At 43.4% G+C, this 19,390-nt stretch overlaps 1 protein-coding gene across 6 annotated transcripts in view; it reads left to right on the top strand.

The window, feature by feature from the left end:
* Positions 1 to 19,390, top strand: part of CCDC85A (coiled-coil domain containing 85A) — a 178,424-nt gene that overhangs the window by 25,008 nt on the left and 134,026 nt on the right. The gene's annotated exons all lie outside the window — the stretch shown is intronic.

Below are 19,390 nucleotides of genomic sequence, written 5' to 3' on the forward strand. Positions count from 1 at the left end.
ATCTTCTGTTTGCTCAATAATCCTTGTTTTTGTAAAGCCATCTTTTTTAAAAAGTATTGTGCAGAAAATTGAAAAAAAATATAAACGATCAAGCAGCTACTGAAATAAACACACAATGGAGTATCATCCCCAGGGTAATGTCTACAGTGTGTTTAAGCAGAACAGCTGGCAAAAGCAGGAACTGAAAATCCCTAATACTGTATATTGGTCATCAGACTAATCTTGTTAATTAATTTTCTGGCAATCAGCAATTGTACTAAGTCCGCTCCCTTCAGCCCCAGTATACATCCCTGACCTGACATTTGCTGCTCTGATTCTAATTGTATAAACTGACTGCTGCATTCCTCAGAGACCTGTTGAGCTGCTGACAGGCTCAAGTGAACGCTGTGGTCTCCTGGATGGAAACAGTTGCAGTGGCCTTGGTGATTGGGACACTGTAGCTTTGATTGTTTTTTACACCTGTGGCTTGGATGCTGTGAAGAGCGATCTAAAAATCCTCTCCTCTTTTACACCTTTCACTTGCAGGCCCCAGTCCACAAAGACTTGACATAGGCGTAACCTGAGGGTGCATATGTGTTTCAGGACCCCCTCTGTGCCTGAATGAAAAAAGGTATGAGTCCATAACAGTGTCACCTGGTTTCAGAGTAGCAGCCGTGTTAGTCTGTATCCGCAAAAAGAACAGGAGTACTTGTGGCACCTTAAAGACTAACAAATTTATTTTAGCATGAGCTTTCGTGAGCTGCAGCTCACTTCTTCGGATGTCACCTGGGGAGCCTTGGCCTCTAAGCTCCAGCTGGAGAAACTCATATTTTCAATTCTGAAGGTCCCCTGTTAAGTCCCCAAGAAGATGGCCATCAGACCGGTATTGCACAACTTTAGTTTGTGAGTGTTGATTTCAGTAGGACTGCTTGCATGCATAACGTTATGTATGTGCGTAAGTCTTTGTAGGGTCGAGGCCTTGATAGAGCTGCTGGTGAACTGATAAATCGAAGCTAGCCAGCTTCTCAGATCTAGTCCTTTTCATCAGTTGATTTCAAGCGCTTTACACAGGAGTTCAGTATCATTATCCCTGTTATACAGATGAGGAATCTGAGAGGGGAAGTGACTTGCCCAAGGTCACCCAGCAGCAAAGCTAGGCGTGGAACCCAGATATCATGAGTCCCAGGCCAGTGTGCTGCCCACTAGGCAACACTATCTCCTCTTATAGGTCTTTTAAAGCTAATATCTTAGGGGAAATAAAGCTTTACTATCATGCATAGAAAACCTCATTTTTAGTCATTATCATGATATCAACATTATCAGTGTGTTTCCTTTTAAAATTAGCTTCTTAGGGAGATCTCTTTTTTTGCTAGGCCAAAGGGAAACTAAGCTACTTTTTTATTTTTGATGCAGAAAACCCATGAATAGATGGCTATGTGCTTGTAATGAGATTGTCTAAAAGATCCTTGCTCACAAGTAAAAAATGCAATTTAAGGCCCTCTCTCCCCCAAAAATCTTAATAAACAAAGAATTGACGCTTTAAGTAAAAATTGATGAAGGGATTACATGCTGTGATCATGTTTGCGAAGGCAGCTTTAATTTCTAATCTTGTTTCTTGTGACCTGTTTTTCATGTTACAGTGTAGTGCAACAACCTTAGTCTTTGTACTACTACTACAGACAACTTCTGGTGGCTGTGCAAATCTTAGCCTAAACATTTTTCACTCTGTAGTGACTGGTACTGTAGCACCTCCTGTTATATGTACAGAAAGATAACGCAATTATTGCAGGTTCCTGTGGTGTTAATGTTGAATTTTTAATGGGATTTTTTTTATTATAAAGCCTGTTTGAGTGCAATTTAATCTCTCTAAATCATCCATAGATTAAATCTCAGATGAGGTTCCATTAGTATTTTAATCCTACATAAGAACTAGTGCAAACATCAGGTTATGTGTCCTGAGCATGATTTACCAACATTTTTGATGGCCTTTTAATTATCTATTTCTTAATTAGATTGGTTTGATTATTGGCTCCTTGAAATATGTGCATATTTTAAGGATCACAGGGCAGTAGTTTTTCAGAAAGACTTCATTACGTTTTGTTTTACAATCAGTATTTCTTGCAAGCTGAAGTGTAGGAACATATGGTGTCACTTATGATGTAACACTCTTGTATAAAGGTCTTTGCTGTAAAACATTCTGCAGAGACATATAATTTTCTCCTGTGAAAATATTCATAATGTATTTAGTCAATTTTATAATAATAGCTTGGGCTTAAAGCGTGTTTGCCACTAAAAACCTTTTACTGGGTATAGGTCAAATAATTAAATCATTGCCCCAATTTAAGATAAAATGAGCAATAAGTGGTTAGAAGTTTAAAGTGCCTAATCAAAAAATAAGTAGTTTAATACAGACAATGAAAATAGCACAAGAAATCAATTATTTTTAGCAAAACACACATAAGAAATTCTCTAAGAGTCAAACTATCAAGGCTCAGACCTCATCATTTTACTTTTAAGATAGATGCATTTCATGTGGAAATCACAGAGAGACAACAACCATGAGACCCCCAATGTCATTTGTCAGAGAAGAACCACATTATATGTGATTCCTTCTTGTTTTGTGTTCAGTCTAGTTTTAAATATCCCAAGTGATATTGCTTCTGCGCTACATGAACATGTTCAGCTTGAGTTGTCAGTGAGCTATCCAGGTTGAAACCTTAGAGAAAGAAATTTAAATATACAGGACTGGACAGGCAGAGACTGCTCAGGCATGGGGAAACAGATTTGAAAGCCATCAGAATAAAGATGATAGTTAAATTTGTGTGAATGGATGAGATTGGCCAAGGCCAAGCAACGTATTGGACAAGGACAGAACCCTGTAGGTCCTTTGCAGAGGGAGTGAGAGAGAAATCATCGAAGGATACATTGAAGGGGTAAAGGGAAGGGAGTGGAGGCAATGAAAGCCAAGGGAGGACAGAAAGTCCTGGAGAAGGGGGTGATCAACAATATCAAAAGCTGTGGGAAGGTTGAGGCTGGAGTACAGGTGGGAACTTTGTATGAGGGGTAGGGCAGAAAGAGGAAATGGCAGGAATCTCACAGTGGTGGAGAGGGGAAATTGAGTGATATCAGGGAAGTCTCTTGTTGACAGAGAAAGGGGATCGATTTGGAGATATGGTAGTTCAGAGTGGAGGTGTAAAGAGACTTGGTGATTGCCATGCGTCTTAGGAAGATTTCTAGGATGGACACTGCCTGGTGTTTTAAAAATTAAAGCTGTACATTGTAAAGGAAATGACATTAAGCGCCTTCCTCTGATTGAGCAGATCCAGTACTTGATGAGATATTCTTTTGCTTCTTAATAATGTGATAGCTTTGTTTGTACAGAAAGTCTAGCATAGCCAAACAGTAGGTGGGATTATATCGGTTTCTCTCGAAAATGCTGACAGACAATGCTCTTGTAGCTTTTGAGGTTTGAATTGTTAGTGAATACAGAATAGAGCCTAGTTCATTTCTTATATGCAGGATGGGGTTTGTTTGGAACTAGCTGCCAGCTATATTGTTCAGTTCAGGCGTGGATTTTTGGTATTTTTTTGGAGGGAGGATTTCAGTTATTGATGTTTTGGTCATTTACAATAAGAAATTACAATTATACTGTTGTGACGCATATTGGTACATATATAAATATGGAATTAACAGTGTTAAGCAAATTATTGTATGTTGACCCTATATTGTTATATAATTAACATTTCCCTTTTTTTCTAAAGTTATTTAAATACAGCTTTAACATGGTGTGTGTTTGTTCTCGTATAATAACAAAACAAACTTCATATTAATGTAGGCATAGATCTTAATGCATGCTGATGTGTAAATCTGGAGATTATGGCATTTTCCTGACACACTTCATTTTATTATTATACAAGCAGAGCTCAATGCACTTTCTCTCTCTCTCATTGTAACCTGTCTATCCACAGTGGAGATACAGTACTTGTTTTTAACAGGGCTACTGCAGGCACTCCCTGTTAAGAGGTATCTTGCATTCGCCTAGGGCCGTTGAAAACCATTATTCCTTTTGGAACCATTTAAAAATGTTACATTCAGGACCGGCTCTAGGCACCAGCAAACCAAGCACGTGCTTGGGGCGGCACAATTCCAGGGGCAACATTCTGGGTTGTTTTTTTTTTTTGCTTTGGCAGTTGCGCTCTCGGAGATTTATTTTTTTTTGCTTGGCGCGGCAAAAAACCTAGAGCTGGCCCTGGTTACATTGTGCTACTTAGTGGCTTTTGCCCCATCTCATGATGATAATGATAAATAATGAGTATAATAGAACTAAAGAACTGTACTTCATTAAAAACATTGCAATAGAAAGAATTAAAATAGAATTAAAAGAATTAAAATAGTAAAACTACCTTTGAAAAAATAAAATCAAAGAGATCTAGAAAAAACAAACAGGAAAAATGGGTAAAAGGACAGAGATGCATGAATATAGGGTCCACAGTTCTTACAGTAACAAATAAACCTTCATAGCAAGAACTTTTAAGGTGTTTTATAAAAGTCAGGGAGAGCTTGATGGAAATGGATTTTAGGGAGAAGCAATTCCCAAATATTAGACCCACTTTAAGAAGCAGAGGTGGGGAACTTAGATGATGGATAGTGCCTGACCACAGAGACCCACCAAGCTGAGGCAGAAGCTATAACTGACTTTGAGACCATTAAGGGTTTTAAAAATCAAGGGTGCTATCTTAAAACCAATCCACTGCAGCAGGCAGCTGATGAGAAGCACACAGGGTGGCCCTATCATGGTAACAGTAGCTATAGCCAGAGGGCATATGTGCTGTCCTGGCTGCATTCTGAACAAGCTGCCAGCACTGGAGAAACCCTGCTAAGTGAGGATTACAGTAACTGAGGCATGTGGTCCTGAGGACAAGTGTTGCTGTTGTTAGGTCCTCACAGGATAAAGGGCGATGTAGCAGTTCAACTGTAAAAGCCCCGTTGCCAAATCACATCCAGCCCAGAGTGGCTTGCCACAGAAAGGGGTTCATCTAACGTGACACGATGGTTGAACTGATTTACTGCCTCGATAAATAGGAATATAAAGGAGGGGTGAGCCTCCTCATCACAGTACTCCCGGCCCTGCCTTCTTCCACAGCCTTTCAGAAAGCTACCTCGTATTTAGAGAGGAGTTAGCAGCCGCGCTGACCACTAGCAGTTGGGAATTCCAAACGATGGGCTGTTTTCTGTTCTAGGAGTGCAGGAAGTGACATGGAAAGACCCAGCTAGGTTCCCTCTTAGAGGCTCCAAGCCAGCACACACTGCTTTACCACCTTTATGGACATTCCCTGTTGGCCAGTGTAGCAAGAGGTTAGGAGGCCTGCCCCCTCCCTTACCTCTCCCTGACCACTAATACCTGTGGGAGTGCTAGGAAGGAGGAGGTCCTACTCTCCCATTAGAGCTCTGATCAGCTCCTGTGCAGGGGCATGGAGAGGAGGCTCTTGTTGCCGCCTTCACCCCTGTGTAGGAGCTGGTCAATGTCTTTATATTAGTAGCCCTAGAAGAGGAGTAGGCTAAAGCTGAAAAAACTTACAGGAACTGAAGAGTCACAGGCTGATGGAGTCAATTAAGGAGTGACTTGCTACAGAAAATTCCATCCAGGTGATCAGTTACCCTTTTGTTCCATTGGAACTATCGATTCCAGCAGCATTAGGAAAGGCAGAGTGGGGCACTAGCATTTTGGAGCAGTTATACTAGGATTGTGACCTGACTAATATTTGACTGTCTTGGCTGCTTTTTTATGGATTTGCCAGTTACCAGAAAAATAATTAAATCTGCTGGGTTATTTATGCAGGGCCACCCAGGGGATTCAGGGGACCTGAGGCAAAGCAATTTTGGGGGCTCCTTCCATAAAAAAAGTTGCAATATTAGAGAATACTATATTCTCATGGGGGCCCCTGCGGGGCCCAGGGCCTGGGGCAAATTGCTCCACTTGCCCCCCTCCCCGGCAACCCTGTATTTATGTGGGTCTAAAGATTTGCATTATTATCACAATGCACTGGGATATCTAATGTTAAAAGTTTCTGTGTCCAGGTAAAGATGCTGCAGTGTTCCCATGTCTGCAGTAAGAAAATGATGTTATCAGTCTTATCTATATGTGTGTTCTCTCTGGATTCTATATATGAATGTTGAAGGGGGAGGGAGGTTGCGGTATTGCCTTGTAGGCGGTAGGGTGTGCCTTTTTTTGCATTTCAAAGGTGGTAACCTTAGTTATACTCTACCAAGTGACTCACTCCTTTAAACCCCCATGTGACACAGATCACATTTTTTACATGTACAAAATTGGATTTTCTAACTGCTAGCCCTGCGAACTCAGTGTAGAGTATCCCAATGTCAGACTTAGTTCTTTCTGGCTTGGTACATCACAAGTAATAAAAATTTGCCAACTGGAACCTGGTTAACAGTTCTGATGATAATGTACAAGTCAGGAAAGAATTAGCTTATTCTCCCTTAGCAGTATGGGCTCTGCAGTATGAATAGCAAAGAGTGGTTAAAAACTAGTTTGTGTTTCTAGGAACTTAGTATGACCTTCATCACTGCAGAATCTGAGCACCTTATAAACAGTGACAATACACCTGTGAGGTAGAGAAATAGTGTTATCCGCAAGAGCTGGTACGTCTGCACTGGAGAGAGAGAGGGAGAGAGCTATAAGGGGTAATTTCCGAAGGCACTGATAGCATTGTCTGTTTCAGAGACATCATTCTGCTGCTGTGAGGCTAGTGCTCAGGCATGTGCCTTCTCCCTATTCCTTTCTCAAAGGAGGCATAATTGGGCCCCAAGTATCAGTAGCATTGTCTTCTAGCTCAGAAAAAATACTGAGAAGAAATAAACTACACATTTCCTGTTTAAAAATAGATCTGACCTGTTAAAGAAAAGTTAAATGAACAGAACAGTGAGTGTTAAATTTGCTCGTAAATAGCGAATCACTTAGGGCCAAATCCTACTTGTGTTACTAATCTAAGTATTCCCATTACAGCAGCTGGTACTCCACTCATATGAATAAAGTGTACAGATTGTACTTTTCAGCATGCTGGTTCTTTGACTGAAATATATTAATTTTACTTTAAAATCTTCACTATAAATGTAAGATGCTATGTAGTTTCAAAAACTTCTAGCAGCTGCCTATTGAACTGTTATAAATAATTAACAGCACATTCATCACAGATGATTCAGATTACTTGCCTGTCTTTAGTATCAGTTTGACCTTTAAAGTATTCTTCTGCAGTTGGATTGTAATTTAAAAACAACACATAAAAGTCTATTAGTCAGTCTCTTTCAGACATTTCCATGTTCCCTATATATTATTCAAATAGCTTTGGTTTATTTGGGAGACTATCAATAGTATTTTTTAACAGTGACTTATTTTGCAGTGGCTGTGACAAGAAATTTTGTTTTTTGATCTCTAACAGCCTTAAAAGGTCAGCAAATATATTTACTTGTGTTTATTCTGAAATGTACAAAATATATCATTTGAAGAAAAATGTAGACTAGCAGTACATTAATCAATGTGCTGTGAAAGGAAAGATTAAATTGAAAATGTTATCGAAAATGAAGATCTTGGCCTTCGTGGAAAAAGTTTGTGTTAGTCACTCATTTTTCTTCCAAAAAGTAGATAATCAGAAATACTTCAACATATTGTTAAACTATTACCCAGCATGAGCAAAAATTAGTAAGAGGATGAAGTCTGTAAGACAGATTTCCTATTAAAGTTAAGGTGGGCAAAAATATTAATCTCAACAAATGCTGCATATATAAAATTACTCCCCTTGCACAATGATGGGAAAGTGATGATATTGATTAATATGGCCCTCTAGAAACTCTGTAAGGCATCAAGATATGAGGATCTGATTAGCATCACTCGCATTACTGTATTAGGAAATGCTCCAGGGCCTAACACAATGGAAGACTGATGACAGGGCCTAATGCTCCTCTGCAGCTTTCTAGCAGTTACATTATCCAGCAACCTGCTGCATTTTTTGAGTGCACATACTGATTGAACTGGGCAGACTTAGGCAGACAAGCAACAAGAAAATGTCTCCCATAATCAGGGGTGAAAGTAGAAATAGGGACTTACCAGTACGGGGCTGGGGTGGGGCTGGCTCTTGCCCCTGTAAAAAGGTGGAGCCTCAGGTGGAAGGGGCGGGGATGGGGAGGTCACAGCCAGCCCTGGCCCGCCCTGTACCGGTAAGTGCCCTCCCCCTCCCCCGCCGGGGTAGCAGCAGCAGCCGGGGGCTCTGGCAGCGGTTTAAATGGCTCAGGGCTTGGCTGCTGCTACCACCCCAGGCCCTTTAAACTGCTGCCGGAGCCCCCACTGCTGCTGCTACCCCAGAGCTCTGGCAGCAGGGCTCCGGGGATATTTAAAGGGCCTGCCACTACTCCAGGGCTCTGGGGCTATTTAAAGGGCCCAGGACTCCCCTGCTTTTACCGCCTATGCCCTTTAAATAGCCCCCAGAGCCCTGGGCTAGTGGCGGCGGGGCTCCGGCGGCTATTTAAAGGGCCCAGGGCAGTAGAGGCAGGGGGAGCCCCGCCCCTTTAAATAACCCCTGGAGCCTTGCTGCCGCTACCGCAGGGCTCCAGCAGCGGGGCTCTGGCAGCAATTTAAAGGGCCTGGGGTACGGCGCACCAGCTCTTGCCAGTACACCATACCGGGGTGTATAGGCTTACTTTTACCTCTGCCCATAATGCACAAAGCCTTAAATGGAATCACAGATTTGTAATGATAGGGTTGCCAACCCTCCAGGATTGGCCTGGAGTTGCCAGGAATTAAAGATCAATCTTTAATTAAAGATTATGTCATGATGAAATCTCCAGGAATACATCCAACCAAAACTGGCAACCCTATGTAATGAACATTTTTTAATGTGCACTGACCTTTTAGGAATATGCACTATTAATATAAAATTTAACAGAGAGAGCTCCTGTTGCTGCTTCCTAGGACCATCACTTTTCCTCTCTTACCTGGACTATTTTCTCATTATGGGCAAAATTCTAGAAAATAATATTAATGTTGTAGTTTTTCTTCCTCTGAGAACAGGGGAACTCACTTTGGTATCGTATCTAGGATCAGCTAATCTAGTTAGTGAAGGAATTTAGGGCCTGGTCCTGCATTTGTTTATGCAAGTAACTTTATGCGTTTGAGGATTCCTATTGAGTCCACAGTCTCCTAGACTAGGGGTCGGCAACCTTTTGCACGTGGCCTATCAGGATAATCTGCTGGCAGGCCGTGAGACATTTTGTTTACGTTGACCATCCGCAGGCATGGCCCCCCGCAGCTCCCAGATGCCACGGTTCACCATTCCTGGCCAGTGAAAGCTGCGGAAAGCCGTGGGCTACATTCCGAAAGTTGCCGACCCCTGTCTTAGACTGTTACAGAAACAATGTTGGCTGCATGACACCATAGGAATACTAATGGGCTGGGCCTTAAACTGCTTATTATAGGGGAACCTGGTAATGACTCCTATATTTAGGTTGCCTAATATTTTCCATTGTAAAGGAAGCTTTTCTTTGAGAAGGTCTTGCATCCTCATTGATTTCAGCAGGCCTGTGATACTCAGCAGGAAGCATCTCCTTTTTCTACAGAATTGCCTTTTCTTTGTCCTATGAAATTCTACTCAGGTTTGCCTGAGTGTTAAAAATCACCATTTCCCTCTCTCTCTGTTGAGTTCCTGCCAGCCTGCCCAAATCTTTGAATGTACCGAAGTCAGGCTCATGCTGCCGCCAAAGCAGCAGTAGCAGCAGCTCCCACTACATGCAGAAGACCAGGGAGCTCCCAAAACAGCTGTAGTGGAAGGGGAAAAAAACTCACTGTGCTCCCCCATCCCTCCACTGTAAACACTAAGACCCAACATATGGCCCTAGTGGCACATTTACTTCCCACTCCTTCTGAGGTTACTACATGGGGCAGGAGAGAGAGAGAGGTTGATCAGCTGGGCTTCCCACAACCATGTTCTGGACTCAACACAATGGCACCAGAGGCCAATCTCTCCCTCATGGGGCAACACAGAGGAGAGGAACTCCCCAAACTGTGGGAGCGGGGATGGTGGTACTGGGGGGAAGGAGAGAGTCAGACTAAACTGGACTTATTCATGAGTCCTGGACATTCTCTGGGAGCAGCACCAGGATCTAGCAACCAATTGTCGCTTCTGGAAAAATAATGTTCTCTTATTGCCTGTTCATCTGGTCGGTCCTGTAGCTCAAGTGTTGCAGTACTAAAGGTTCATGCCTCTAGCCTGATGATGATGTGCAATAGGGAGTTGTTAGAGGTGCACATAATAGAATTTGTTTTATCTTTTTCTTAAAAAAACCTCAGGAAATCACACAGACACTTACACACACAAGCCTACTATAAATAACATTATTTAGATTGAAAACTCAAACACTCAAAAGCTAGGAAAAAACAGAAGTAAGGTACCTTAGTTTGGACCCCTTGTGCATCTGATACAGTCTTTAATTACATGAGCACATACTACTTTTTCCACAGGACTCCCGCCTTATTCAGTGCACAGGATAGATGTGCAAGGGAGCAGAATTAAGGTTGAATAGGAATCCATGAATCTGGCTTTTCCTAACTTTCCAAGATAGGTTTAATATAGTTTTTTTCTGGTGTGTGATATATTTAATGTTTGAAGGTTTTAGTATTATTAAATAAACAAATTGTAGTGTCTGTGACAGTTTCCGGATTGTTAGCCTGAACTGCCCCTTAGAAAAGTTAGTATCTGTATTATAGCCACTGCCACCAATGGTAGCAATGGTACTGAGTTACTGGTGTAGTTGAGAGTCAGGTATTTTTAACACTGTGCTATGCTCTGAGTGCCCCTGGCTGTGGGAGCTGCTGGTACTTCTGAGGAAGACCTCTGTAGAAATCATATAGAATCATAGAATCTCAGGGTTGGAAGGGACCTCAGGAGGTCATCTAGTCCAACCCCCAAAATGGACCGTCCTGATGTGCAGAAAAAATAGCAAATATAGTAGGCGAACAGCTTGGCTTAACAGTGAAACAGACAAAAAGGAAGCTTACAAGAAGTGAAAACTTGGTCAGATGACTAGGGAGGAGTATAAAAATATTGCTCGAGCATGCAGGGGTGTAATCAGGAAGGCCAAAGCACAACTTGAGTTGCAGCTAGCAAGGGATGTGATGGGTAACAAGAAGGGTTTCTACAGGTATGTTAGCAACAAGAAAAAGGTCAGGGAAAGTGTGGGACCCTTAGTGAATGGGGGAGGCAACCTAGTGACAGAGGATGTGGAAAAAGCTGAAGTACTCAATGCTTTTTTTGCCTCGGTATTCACAGACAAGGTCAGCTCCCAGACTGCTGCACTGGGCAGCACGGTATGGGGAGAAGGTGAGCAGCCCTCAGAGGTGAAAGAACAGGTTAAGGACTATTTAGAAAAGCTGGACATGCCCAAGTCCATGGGTCCAGATCTGATGTGATTGCAGAGCCATTGGCCATTATCTTTGAAAACTCATGGCGATCAGGGGAGGTCCCGGATGATTGGAAAAAGGGCAAATATAGTGCCCATCTTTAAAAAAGGGAAGAAGGAGAACCTGTGGAACTACAGACTGGTCAGCCTCACCTCAGTCCCTGGAAAAATTATGGAGTGGATCCTCAAGGAAACCATTTTGAAGCTCTTGGAGGAGAGGAAGGTGATAAGGAACAGTCAACATAGATTCACAAAGGGGAAGTCGTGCCTGTCCAACTTGATTGCCTTCTATGATGAGATAACTGGCTCTCTGGATATGGGGAAAGCAGTGGATATGATATATCTTGACTTTAGCAAAGCTTTTGATACAGTCTCCCACAGTATTCTTGCCAGCAAGTTAAAAAAGTATGTATTGGATGAATGGCCTATAAGGTGGATAGAAAGCTGGCTAGACTGTCAGGCTCAATGGGTAGTGATCAACGGCTCGATGTCTAGTTGGTAGCTGGTATCAAGCGGAGTGCACCAGGGTTCGGTCCTGGGGCCGGTTTTGTTCAACATATTTATTAATGATCTGGTCGATGGGATAGATTGCACCCTCAGCAAGTTCGTGGATGACACTAAGTTGTGAGGAGAGGTAGATATGCTGGAGGGTAGGGATTGGGTCCAGAATTACCTAGACAAATTGGAGGATTGGGCCAAAAGAAATCTGATGAGGTTCAACAAGGACAAGTGCAGAGTCCTTCACTTAGGACAGAAGAATCCCATGCCCTGCTACAGGCTGGGGACTGATTGGCTAAGCAGCACTTCTGCAGGAAAGGACCTGGAGATTACAGTGGATGAGAAGCTGGATATGAATCAGCAGCGTGCCCTTGTTGCCAAGAAGGCTAATGGCATATTGGGCTGCATTAGTAGGAGCATTGCCAGCAGATTGAGGTAAGTGATTATTCCCCTCTATTCAGCCCATATCTGGAGTATTGTGTCCAGTTTTGGTCCTCCCACTACAGAAAGGATGTGGACAAATTGGAGCGAGTCCAGCGGATGGCAACATAAATGATCAGGGGGCTGGGGCACATGACTTACAAGGAGAGGCTGTAGGAACTGGGCTTGTTTAGTCTGTAGAAGAGAAGAGTGAGAGGGGATTTGATAGCAGCATTCAACTACCTGAAGGGGGGTTCCAAAGAGGATGGAGCTAGGCTGATCTCAGTGGTGGTAGATGACAGAACAATGGTCTCAAGTTGCAGTGAGAGAGGTCTAGGTTGGATATTAGGAAACACTATTTCACTAGGAGGGTGGTGAAGTATTGGAATGGGTTACCTAGGGAGGTGGTGGAATCTCCATCCTTAGAGGTTTTTAAGGCCCGGCTTGAGAAAGCCCTGGCTGGGATGATTTAGTTGGTGTTGGTCCTGCTTTGAGCAGAAGTTTGGACTAGATGACTTCCTGAGGTCTCTTCCAATCCTAATCTTCTATGATTCTTCTATGATTCTATCTCTAATGGGTGGGAAGGGGACATTGTCACTTAAGCTACATTAGAGTCATGAGACTTAGATAGCCAGATGACTTTTCACCTAATGAAAACCTCCTTTCCTAACTGAAAAATGACAATATAAGAACATAAGAATGATCATGTTGGGTCAGACCAGTGGTCCATCTAGTCCAGTGTCTTGTCTTCTGACAGTGGCCAGTGCCAGATGGTTCAGAGGGAATGAACTGAACAGGGCAATTATTGAGTGTTACATCTCCTGTCGTCACTTTGAGAAGGGGTTTGGATTAAATGACTTCCTGAGGTCTCTTCCAACCCTAATATTCTATGATTCTATGATTCTATGGCTTTACCTTCACTATGGATCAGAGTAAATGGAACAGATTCATGGAGAAGTTAACATTCCATGTGCTGCTGCTGCTTCCCATTCCAACACTTTCTCTTCATGTCTTGACACATGGGGATGAAAGTATTTTAAACCTTTTTAGAACAGCTAGAGACCTTCCATATGCGGTCTCTGCGTGCCATTATAGGGATCTACTGGCAAGACAAAATGACCAACCGTGAGGTTCTCCAAAAATCAAATGCCACAAGCATTGAGGCCTTGCTTATAAAAGACCAACTATGCTGGGTTGGACACATCATAGGATGCCTGAACATCGACTCCCCAGAAAAATTTTCTATGGAGACTTGGCACAAGGATATCAGAATCAAGGCTGCCCCAGAAAGCACTACAAGGACAGCATCAAGAACATCATACACTTTGATACAATAAAACCAGACAATCTTGAGAAGGCTGTGTCAACTCGATCAGCATGGCAACACACAACACTCAGAGCTTTCCAAGCCTTTGAAGAGGACAGAAATAATCGATTGTTAGCTGCAAGAGAAAAGCATCATACCACTGCTATAACTACCAAGATGCTCACCAATGACTTTGTCTGCCCGATCAGATCATGAGCTTACGCGTCACGCTTTGGATTTCAGAGTCACTCCAGAATTGACAAAAAGAGAGAGCATGAAAAGCTCCCCACTGCTGAGGAAAGGTTCTGGCAGCGGGGAGGCAATGGGACACTACACTGCTAAAAATGTCTGTGTAGATGGGGAAGCACTGCCTGGGTGTGTAGAGAGTTGTGCTGGGCATATATCCTAAGATTATGGCTTGTCTTTACTCACATAAGCAATGCCACACTGTCTATACTGCTGTTTTTACCCATTGCTAGGCGGGTGTGCAGTGCATATACTTTACACGCCACCGTAAGTGTAAACATTGCCTTAGTGAGAGGCAGGCCCTGCCCTGAAAAGCCTATGTTTTAAATAGACAAGGCAGACGAAGGATGGGTGATGAAGCAGGAAGCTTTTTTTGTTGTAACAATAACTTTAGAAAAGAGCCAGAGATCCCAGTTAAATTTGTCAGCCATCCCTATGCAGTCTGGAAAACCCACTGTACCTACTTTATTCACTCTCCTCATTTTGGATGGAGACCCCACGTTGCAAAAGTATATTGACCATTGACTCCAGAGTATCTTATATAAGCCTACTTATGCAACAGAGTTGGGAATTTACTTGGGCCCTGAACACAGGGAGGGGTATGTGTGTGTGTGTGTTGCTCTTAAATGGCAGCCTCACCACATTGTTAGATGCTGGGTTATTTTATTTTTTCCCTGGTAGTATGTAAGAAAATAATCCAGTGTAGCTAGAATGATTTAGAACATGGCAAAACAGGTTGAGTGCAACAGTACAAAAGAACAGAATATAGGCATTTAGTGGAGGATCCAGATGGCTCATGCTGTCTTGTTCTTTTAGCACTTGTAGAGCTGCTTAAAACCTTAGCAATGTGCTGCTAAGCATAATCAGAATGATCCATCAGGCCAGAGACAATGTACATTACTCAGAAGTCAAAAATGGCTTAGTAGTTACATTTTTCTTATGGTCCTCTTTTCCAATATATTAAACTTACAGTGCAAGTTGCCTAGCATCTTAGAACCCAGTCCTTCAAGCATTTGTGTATGTGCCAAACTTTAAGCACATGAATGGCTCCATTGACTTCAGTGGGACTTTGGTGAAGTGCTTAAAATTAAGCATCTGTGTAAGTGTTTGCAGAATTGGGGCCTTGGTCTTGTTCTAAGGGGAAGACGTGTGCAAAATATTCATAACAAAATTGGAATCAGAAGAGACTCACTTGCACTGGGGGCCTTGTCTCTGGCTTGAAACTCAGGCCATGTTCACAGAAAGATTTCAGTCAAATTTGGCTTTTGGAATCTGTATCTCATGAATTGTAAAACAAATTCACGTGGATCAAAACCATAGAAAATGTTGTGAGAATCCCTGAGAAGAGAAATGGTCCAGTCTTGTATAACTCTAGTAAAGAGCACAGACCCACTAGTCAAAGTAGCAAATGTAATTGTAGGAAAGATTATAGTGTGAGTATATCTTGAAAGCAAAGCTTAGTTTATATAGTGTTTTCAGTTTTAGTTGTAGTTTATTGACTTTTCTAGCATAAATCATTAGCATAGTAGATTAATGCAACATTCTATAGTGTTTAATGTAATAACATAACAAGATTTCATTTCTTACATAAACAGGGCTATGTTAGTGCATTTTTTTTATCATTGTGTAACCGACCTTGGCATATAAACTCTGGCCAGCTTCAGACTGATGTAACTCCACTGAGTTCAACAGCATCAGCTTGTTTGCAGCAGGGCTGAATTTGGTCCTGAGCATAATGGAGATGCGCACATTACTGCAAATCTGCCAGAGACTAAAATAATCACAGGCTCTTCTTTGTTTTTTCTTACTTTATTTTTGATAGCTTATGAGGGGCTGTCCCAGAGGGAGACAGCTCGCTGTCTCGCAGCTGTTAAATGACAAATTTTTTTATATGACAGTATGCATTGCTGGGAGTATTCACGAAAGATACTCCTGTGTTTTAGGCTTTCAGTAATGTTTTGCAAATTTTAGCAAATATTTCCAGTCCAGGCAAATTAGAACCTGATGATGCAATGGACCCATACTGTATAGTGGTGTTAAGTACATTCAGGGTATTGCTCATTTTTTGTTTGAAGTCCAATAGAAAATGCACAAACACTCTGATGTCATGGTGATTGATATGACACAGTCAGATTAGGTAAAATTAGGCCTAGTCAGATTAGGTAAAATAAAATTTATAAATGGATTTAAACTATTGAAATTGTATTTTGTATTGAGTGACAATCATATTGTTCTATTTTTTTTAATGTCCCATGTGCTTATTATTTTTTAACTCTTAAAATCTTAAAACCAGATTGTGATATCTTGATTGACATTGAATAGATTTTATTACTATTCTTATCCCATGGGCTTCAGTGGGGCTACTTTTGAGGTTAGATTCTACTCAGTGTGAGTAGGCTTTCTGAATTTGGCCTTTAGAGTTATCAGGCTGGGTCAATGATTTTCTGCTATTTTTTTTATTACAGATAGGAAGCAAACCTAATGCTAACCCTAATGAAAATTGACCACAGCATCTAACAGCGTTTCAGTGTGACTCCCTTATTCTGCTGATCCTTGGGTGCACTGCCACATCCAGTTATATTAGTAATCTCAAAAGTAGTTATAAGCTGCTGCACTTGCACTAGCAGAGAAATGAGCAGCACTAACTCTGAGAAAAAGTTCCAGGTCCTTCAGACATCTCCTAACCTCTTATCTTTCCTTTGAGCTGTCCAATCACATGGGTGTACTTGCACCTATTAAAATATGCTGAAATAGAGGTAGGGGGTAAATATTGTAAGATGTAATTTTTCAAAATTTTCAGCCCTTGCAAATGTTTGAAGAGAGGCAAAGAGGTGAGGCTTTCTGAAGATAATGCACTGAGCAACACTGTTATCAAGTGTCCGTTCCTTAACGCTAGTTCACATGAAAAACTTCTTCAGGCAGAGAAAAGGTACTAAGGCCTAGCTGTGTCTGCTGCAGAGGGCTGGGAACAGTGGGAGCTGAGGGAATTCCACACTTCACAGAACGGGGATCATAGGGCTAATTTCTGGGTTAGGTTATGACCTGGACTATACAAAGGAGTAAGGTGGAATAAGAACCCCCTTACAGTCCTGCACAGGCTACCCAAATGTTGGATTCAAACATTAGGAGTAAGTGGAGCTAGTTGCCTGTTTACTATTTCCTGGGTGGGGAGGAATAGAGAATGGTGAACCTTCGACTGCACCTCTTTTTCTTGAGGCCAGAGTGATCAAGCCAGCATCGGGTGATATATATGCCAGCAATAGATTACTACGCCCTTCCCACCTGCCTGGCAGCCAGGAGGAAGTGGAACTAAGCCCTGGTCTACACTACGAGTTTAGGTCAAATTTAGCAGTGTTAGATCGATTTAACCTTGCACCCGTCCACACGACGAAGCCATTTTTGTCGACTTAAAGGGGTCTTAAAATCGATTTCTGTACTCCTCCCCGACGAGGGGATTAGCGCTGAAATCAACATCGCTGGGTCGGATTTGGGGGTAGTGTGGACTCAATTTGACGGTATTGGCCTCCGGGAGCTATCCCAGAGTGCTCCATTGTGACCGCTCTGGACAGTACTCTCAACTCCGATGCACTCGCCAGGTAGACAGGAAAAGCCCTGTGAACTTTTGAATTTTATTTTGTGTTTGGCCAGTGTGGCAAGCTGATCAGCACAGGTGACCATGCAGAGCTCATCAGCAGAGGTGACCATGGAGTCCCAGAATCGCAAAAGAGCTCCAGCATGGACCGAATGGGAGGTACTGGATCTGATCACTGTATGGGGAGATGAATCCATGCTATCAGAACTCCGTTCCAAAAGACAAAATGTCAAAATATTTGAAAAAATCTCCAAGGGCATGAAGGATAGAGGCTATAACAGGGACCTGCAGCAGTGCTGCATGAAATTTAAGGAGCTCAGGCAAGCCTACCAAAAAACCAAAGAGGCAAACGGCTGCTCCAGGTCAGACCCCCAGACATGCCGCTTCTATCATGAGCTGCATGCAATTCTAGGGGGTGCCCCCACAACTACCTCACCCCTGTACGTGGACTCCTGCAAGGGAGTCTCATGCAACAGGGATGAGGATTTTGTGGATGAGGAAGATGATGATGAGGAGGAGGTTGAAGATAGCACACAGCAGGCAAGCGAAGAAACCGTTCTCCCCAACAACCAGGAACTGTTTATCATCTTGGAGACATTACCCTTCCAACCCAGGCTCCCAGACCTTGAAGGTGGAGAAGGCCCCTCTGATGAGTGTACCTTTGTAAATATAATACATGGTTTAAAAGTGAGGAGAGTGATATCATTCATGGTCACCTGGTTGAAATAGGGGAATTTTATTAAGAGGACATTCAGAGGTGGCTGTTCCTGCTGGGCTGTGTGCCTGTGGCTGAAAAGAAATCATCCCTGCTGTTAGCCACGCAGTTCATCCCAGAGAATTGGGTGCGAGGGGGGGTTTAGTTGGGTTTGTGCTGCACGTTAACCCCAAAACCTTTGCCCCTCCTTTTAAATGGCCAACCCATTTTAAATGGTCAACCCAACACTCCCTTTATTCCTCCTGCAGCTGCAAATGTTTCAATGCTACCACTATCATCTCCATCCCAGAGGCTAGCACAGATAAGAAGGTGAAAAAAATGCACTTGTGATGAAATGTTCTCTGAGCTCATGCAGTCCTCTTGCACTGAAAGAGCCCAGCAGAATGCATGGAGGCAAACAATGTCAGAGTCCAGGAAAGCACAAAATGAATGTGAGGACAGGAGGGAAATGCAAGATGAGAGGTGGTGGGATCAAGAGGAGAGGTGGCGGGAGCAAGAGGAGCGGTGGCAGCAGCATGATGAGAGGAGGCAGGAGGCAATGCTGAGGCTACTAGAGCAGGGGTCCCCAACCCCCGGTCCGCGGCCCGGTACCGGGCTGCGGCCTCTTACAAACCGGGCCGCGAACCGACCCGAGTGCTCCCTCCGCAGTCATGCCTGCGGGAGGTCCGCTGCTCCCGGGGCTCCAGTGGTCGCGCGGCTCAGCTGGACCGCCCGCCGGCACGCCTGCGGGAGGTCCACCGGCTCCAGCTGAGCTGCGCAACCAGCGAACTGTCCGCAGTCATGCCTGCGGCAGGTCAACCGGAGCCGGTGGACCTCCTGCAGGCACGCCTGCGGGCGGTCCAGCTGAGCGCTCCCTCCGCAGGCATGACCGGTCCCTGGTCCTGAAAAGGTTGGGGACCCCTGTACTAGAGGATCAAACTGAAATGCTCCGGCATATAGTTGAGGTGCAGGAAAGGCAGCAGGAGCACAGACTGCTGCTGCAGCCCTTGTGTAACCAACCGCTCTCCTTGCCAAGTTCCATAGCCTCCTCACCCAGACGCCCAAGAATGCGGGGGGGAGGGGAGGGGTGCTCCGGGCACCCAACCACTCCACCCTAGAGGACTGCCAAAGCAACAGAAGTCTGGCATTCAATATGTTTTGAAGTGCAAAACTTGGCCTTGTCCTTCCCTCC

The sequence above is a fragment of the Mauremys mutica genome, chromosome 3 (genome assembly GCF_020497125.1).
Source record: "Mauremys mutica isolate MM-2020 ecotype Southern chromosome 3, ASM2049712v1, whole genome shotgun sequence".
NCBI classification, from domain to species: domain Eukaryota; kingdom Metazoa; phylum Chordata; order Testudines; family Geoemydidae; genus Mauremys; species Mauremys mutica.